Source organism: Alosa pseudoharengus, unplaced genomic scaffold, assembly GCF_046254945.1.
Source record: "Alosa pseudoharengus isolate Yale_2024_CS ecotype anadromous, Long Island Sound unplaced genomic scaffold, YU_APseudo_1.1 YU_APseudo_1.1_scf_3, whole genome shotgun sequence".
NCBI lineage: Eukaryota > Metazoa > Chordata > Actinopteri > Clupeiformes > Clupeidae > Alosa > Alosa pseudoharengus.
In genome coordinates this window covers 42,059,373-42,065,372 of record NW_027468718.1, presented here as the reverse complement: position 1 = coordinate 42,065,372, position 6,000 = coordinate 42,059,373, and the positions used below count along the sequence as shown (strand labels likewise).

Below are 6,000 nucleotides of genomic sequence, written 5' to 3'. Positions count from 1 at the left end.
TGACCTCAGTGAGAAGTACTGTTAAGACGCTCTTAGCCGGTAACGAGTACTCTGGAGCACTCGTAGATCTACGAGTGTTTTCACGACGCTCTTAAGCTACGATGGTTTCGGGAAACAGTCGGCAAATCTTAAGACATTCGTAAGAGGGACTTTACGACGCTCTTAGGCTTAAGATGCTTTCGGGGAAGTGGGCCCAGGTCTATATATGATATTATATCCGGGGCAGATATATCACCCATCCGCTGTCTCTTTAAGTCGCTGCCTGCCTGGCGATTCCTGCAGCAACTACCAGCGGCGTTAAACCGAGTGCGCTGACGTCATCAAACTTTTCTCGCAGCTGGGTTGAGGGATGTGGTAGACTGAATGAGGGTCGGGAGTGAGGAGGAGAAAGCGGGCGGTACCATTTCACCGGACCGTGAGACGACGACTCTTGTTGGTAAGAATTGTTTGTTAAATGTTCTTTGACTAGTAATTGTATTGCTCCAGACTGTTACAAGTGGCTAAAGTTGTGAATGATGTTCTTATCTTTGACCATCATGCCGATTGTTCCGTGATAGACAACTTCAAACCCTCAAAAGTGGTTAAATCTGTCATGTTTTGAATGCATTTACTGTCTTTCATCGTTTGACACTCGCAGAAGTGCTCAGTAAGTTTGTAAGGATATTTGTGTTCAATATAAATTCAAAATATAAAGTTTGCCCTCTTTTAGTGGTGCAAATTCGTATGTTTCTCAATACTTCTGTCTCATGAAATGTGCATAGCGGTGCGAGGCACAGCAGGTTCATTTTTAAACATGGGGTGCGAATGTCAAGTGGAATTTGAAGTTTGAAACGAGTGGGCAAGTGGAATTGACCACTGGTATTCAGCCGACTCGCCTTTGATGTTTTACAGTAGTTGGATGGATTTAAAATAGCCTACTGTTCTCCTCGTTTTCTCCGTGTGTGCCCGTTGAGATTTTACTGAGAGAGGACATCTTCGTTTTACGAAGTTACAAAGAGGTTTATCTAATCTCAGCGGTAGAATCTATGATGTGTCTGCTTTTCTGTCCTGTTTGAGGGAACCTGATAAATGTGAAAACAGTTTCTCACCCACAACACCGGATCTGTTTCAATGCCGTCCTCGCCCGGGGGCGATTGTGTCCCAGCGGGTGGGTTTGGATTGAGAGTGGGCTGACAGCGGCAGAGATGCATGCATCATTATATTCATGGGGCACCCCCGGCAACAGAGAGGGACCGTCAGGCTGCCCGGTAGTTCTAATAGAAGAGTCATTCTGAAGCGCCGCGGTGCTTTCTAATGGAGGGTGTTTTGCTTTGTTTTTGTTGTGTTTATAGTTTTTTATCCTTGCAGTGTTTTTGGTTTATATTAAATTGTTCAGTGGTGTACGTGTTGCTGCATAGAAGCGTTCTCAATGAAGGAGAGTGTTGATTGTCTGAATATAGGCCTAGCCTATAGTAAAAGTGAAACTTCTCGAAATTATTATCTCTTGTAGTCAGGAGATTCTTTTGAGGACCACTGCTGTAGCTTAGACATCTAATTAAATGTTGTTTTGATTGTAGCTGTGGTTTTTACTCATCAGGGCATATTAGATCTGCTACTGAAAACATTGTTGTAGTTGTTATTCCGCCAAGGATTTATGCCTGCTTGAATACAGCATTCTTTATTGCAAATTAAATTATTCCAGACCATTTATATAATGAACAATTTATATTTTAATGGGTGATTCAGATGCATAAAGTATATTTGAGGTGTTTACTGACTGACTGAGTGAAAATAATTAGCACAAATGCATTCAAGTATATATATATACTGTACATATATATATATATAGATAGATAGATAGATAGATAGATAGAGCAGACGTTTCTTTAAAAAAAATATTATTTAATGGCTGGCCAACATATTCTAATCTAATCTCACCCTTAATTTCATTTGGTTTTTGCCTGTGGTCTGCTCCATACCTGAGGCCGTCACTCTGGAGATGCTGATGCAATTAGTTGATCAGGAGTGCTCCAGATGGTAATTTGTCAACTCCATCACACCATAACACCATTATACCTTCCATTCACATCATGAGGACCTTGAAAACTTGATTGATGTCATCGTTTTGCTATGCTAAACCTCTTATGCCTCAGATAGTAGAGGCTCCCTCTGTTTGACTGTATTCGTTCTGCACAGTGAGTGAATTGTAATGCATTCTGTAGCTTTCTTTGGCACTTCAGTACAATACATCAACATTCAAATGCTACAGTTTCACAAGTTGAGGAGTGTACATAGTCACTGACCGACTATAATTGCGTATTGAACAGCCCTTTTTTAAGAGACTATAGTAAACTAGATATTCTAACCACAATAGTACCCCTACTCTTCTTTCCCCTCCCCAAACCCTTACACACCCTAACATCAGCACCAACCAAAACATTCACCTTGCCCAAATAAATCTGTGTTTGTTTCCCATGGCTACAGTCCCGCACCTCCAGTTTGAAATTCAAATATCCGCCTTGTGTGTTAAAATCCTGGGACTCATCCACACAAAAAAGAAAGAAAAAGAAAACTTAATCCAGCCTTTGAGTAACTACCCCCGGGAGATTCCCTCAGTTTCATTTGATTCACAATTTCAGAACGTTTTCTGCTGCCATTCTTTTTGCTGAAGCAGATTTTTTTCTTTACCTCAGAAACTTACATAACATAACATAACATAACATAACATTTATTGTGATATTATTATTTCAAATGGCTGTTGTCTTGCCAGATTATACCAGTGCTGACTGGACATGTAAAGAAACCATTTGACATGGTTTCTGACATCATTTCACCAGGCTTTACCTCCATTAGGTCACTAACCACTGTGAAGGCAACGCTGCAATCTCCAACCTCCTACTACCCAATTCCTGGTTTCCATGGAGAAACGATTCAAGGCTGCCATCCAGATACTCACCTGAGCAAACTGTGCCCATTACAGTCCCATCCCGGTGACATCCAGTCAGTTACCGTGGCAGCCAGGTGGCTGATAGACATGTAGATTAACGGGAGGCGGGCCCTGTCCGTACTGGGCCAGCAGGCGCACATGCAGGCTTTCTCTGCACCCCTGCACATAATTGACTAATTAAAAGAATTGATTTGCGGGACTCCGCTGGCATCCTTTCCTTCGGGCCTTTAATTACTCGCTGCCTGAAAGGTCGTCTGAAAACACACACACACACACACACTTGTGGAAGCTGTTCGGGAAGGGCAGTAGCCGCACTCTCAGCTAGATGTGCTCCAAAATATTGGCTCTGGAGTGTGACAGACTTTGCTGTGAGCTCAGGAGCTGCAGTCACTGTAGTATTAACAAGCTCTGTCTATGTGTGTGTGTTTGTGTTGGTGTGTGTGTGTGTATGTTTGTATTGGTGTGTATATGTTTGTGTGTGTGTTGGTGTGTGTGTGTTTGTGTTTGTGTCTATGTGCGTCTGTGTGTTTGTTAATGTCCCTGGAAGGGTACACCTCTCTAATCGGGTCTGTGGGGGAATCTGTGGCAAGTGCATTAAGAGAGGTCGACAAGTGGGGAGACACACCTAATCACAGTGCTGTTTACTCTCACGGTTGTCTGGTGTCTTAACCCGATAAACGGTGATGAACTTTAGTGGCTGTGGCCAAATTAATCCTCCTGGATATGCTTTATGGTGCACAGTGTGATGCCAGATAACATTTGCATAGCATTCGGTTATCTGAAAGACAAACACTTGGTTTGACCTTATGTGCACATGCTGTGTTCATTTTTCCTCAGACCATTCATGTTTCTAATGTACTGTGTTCTTTCAGGTGTAGATAAGGGCAAAAGGTGTGCCTTGAAACCAGTTGACATGTATGCATCCAAAAGAGGGACGGTCTTTGAAGGAGAGGCTGTGTTGGGAGAATCTGTAGAGAGAGTGTGAAACTCGGTCCTGAGAAAATATTGTAATGTATGCATTCCTTGCATGTAGCATAGGAGTTCAGACAATATCTTACTGGCTTCTGTGTGCTAGATCAGTGTTTCTCAAAGTGTGGTCCGGGGACCACTAGTGGTCCGCAAGCTATCCCAAGTGGTCCGCGAGCAGACGTGGAATATAATATAGATGAGTGGTTTGCTATATTGAACCAACTTGTATGTAAATTCAAACAGTTCTGCAACATGCCTATGTATACTACGCCAGTTTAAATCATATGAATCCTCTGACACAATAAGCAAGTGAGGCCTATTGTGTAATATACTGTTGAAGTACGTCTACTCTTCTTTTTTTTTTTTAGCTAGGTGGTCCGTGAGGTTTTTTTTCATTGGTTAAGTGGTCCTTGGTCTGAAAAAGTTTGAGAAACACTGTGCTAGATCACCAAGGGCTGTTGTGAGTTGGAGGGGGATGGAGGATTTTATTTTCTGTAAGAAATTGGAAAATGTGTGTGTTTGATGGTCAAATACTCTTGTCTTAATGAGGGCAGAGAGATAAGGGGACAGACACGGTGAGCGGCTGGCTCGCCACGTTACCTGACTTGAAAGTGCTGTCAGTCGACTCCGTGGCAGATTGAGGCAAATGTGGCGTGCTGGAGCAGCAGTGGCGCTGGTGAAACATGGTGAAATCACTACTCTTTAGTGTCGTTTTCCTGATGAAGGAATTTTTTGAGGTCACACTCAGTGTCGAGCCTTTCATCTTCTAGTCAAACATTCTGACATATTTATTTATATATATATATATTTAAAAAGACATGACTATTTTGTGGTCTAGACTTAATTCTCTCAGACACACTGGACAAAGTTGCTCCTTTTTAAAACAAATACAGGCTCTGTGCTCGTACTTTGCGCTTGTGACAGCCGCTACAAGCAGTTTGGCCCGTCCACTGCGAAGTTCTAGCCAGGTATCTCTGAAAGCAGTCATAACCAAAGCCATAAAGCCTCCACAGAATGGGACTCTCCAGATTTATGTTGAATCCTTCACCTAAGCAACTCAAGACGAGTTTGGAATTTATCATCCAAGAGTAGTAGTCGGTCTAAGCACAAGTTGAAGGGCATGAGACACACCTTGTGGAGAATAAATCTCATTATATTATTGGCCCCTCTGGTGCAGGTAGTGTTTAAGTTGAACATCTTGTTTTGGTCTGAAATTAACGCCGCAGGAAAACCTTCAGCTGGTCCCCTGCCACAGTGGTACAGCTTGAGCTTTTCTTTCTTTCTTCAGGATCCATTACTGCAAGTATGCAATGTTTTAAAACTTCCTGTGAAGGGAAGTAGGGAAACAAGTGTATTTTGTGGTTTTGTCTGTTTATACTAGTGGAAAACTGTTGCGCAAAACAGTCAGACGAGCAGATACTGTGTATCACATATGAGACATCACATCAGCACAGTGGTGTGATTTGCACAGAATGTTGACATATGTATTGACAGCACACTGGTAAATTGAACAGAAATGTAGGCTGTATGATATGGAACTGAAATGAGGTGACATCATGCATGATCTACTGTGAACAGAATATTCGCTGAGCCCTTTTTATGGTTCAGCCCAAAGTTATTTCTCAAAGGTTTCCTGCATATTATGATGTAATTTGAGAAAGTAAAATTGAAAACTATGCCCGAATCCAAATAACATTCAGTCTTTTTTAATTGGGTTAAACCAAGTATTCCATTTCAACTGATTGCATTATCTCGATGCAGACATAATTAGGCAGATATACCCTAAATTACAGGTGCAGACACAATATGCAATGGGCCTCATCCAGCAACATTCAAATGTCTTGTGTTCTCTTGATTATCTGTTCTGAGAAAAAAAATACAAAGAAAAATCAACCCCACGTGCACCAAACTTTCTTTACCATCTAAATCTGTTTGTACCGTGGTGTGCTGACCTTGCCAACCTGATCATAGATGAGAGATACATTGCTGATTGTTTATTACTGACACATTCTAGTGTTAAGGGAAGGTTTTAGGGTTAGGCTATGTGCAGATGTTGTGCCATGTGCATCTGAGCAGTAAGTAAGCCGTTCAAAAGCTGGCTGATG

At 42.0% G+C, this 6,000-nt stretch overlaps 1 protein-coding gene across 1 annotated transcript in view; it reads left to right on the top strand.

Moving 5' to 3' along the window:
* The first annotated feature begins 364 nt into the window (after positions 1-364).
* Positions 365-6,000, top strand: part of gulp1a (GULP PTB domain containing engulfment adaptor 1a) — a 76,898-nt gene continuing 71,262 nt past the window's right edge. Inside the window, exon 1 of the mRNA XM_076264326.1 lies at positions 365-436. The gene's annotated coding sequence lies outside the window, so the exon portion shown is untranslated. The remainder of the gene's footprint in view (positions 437-6,000) is intronic.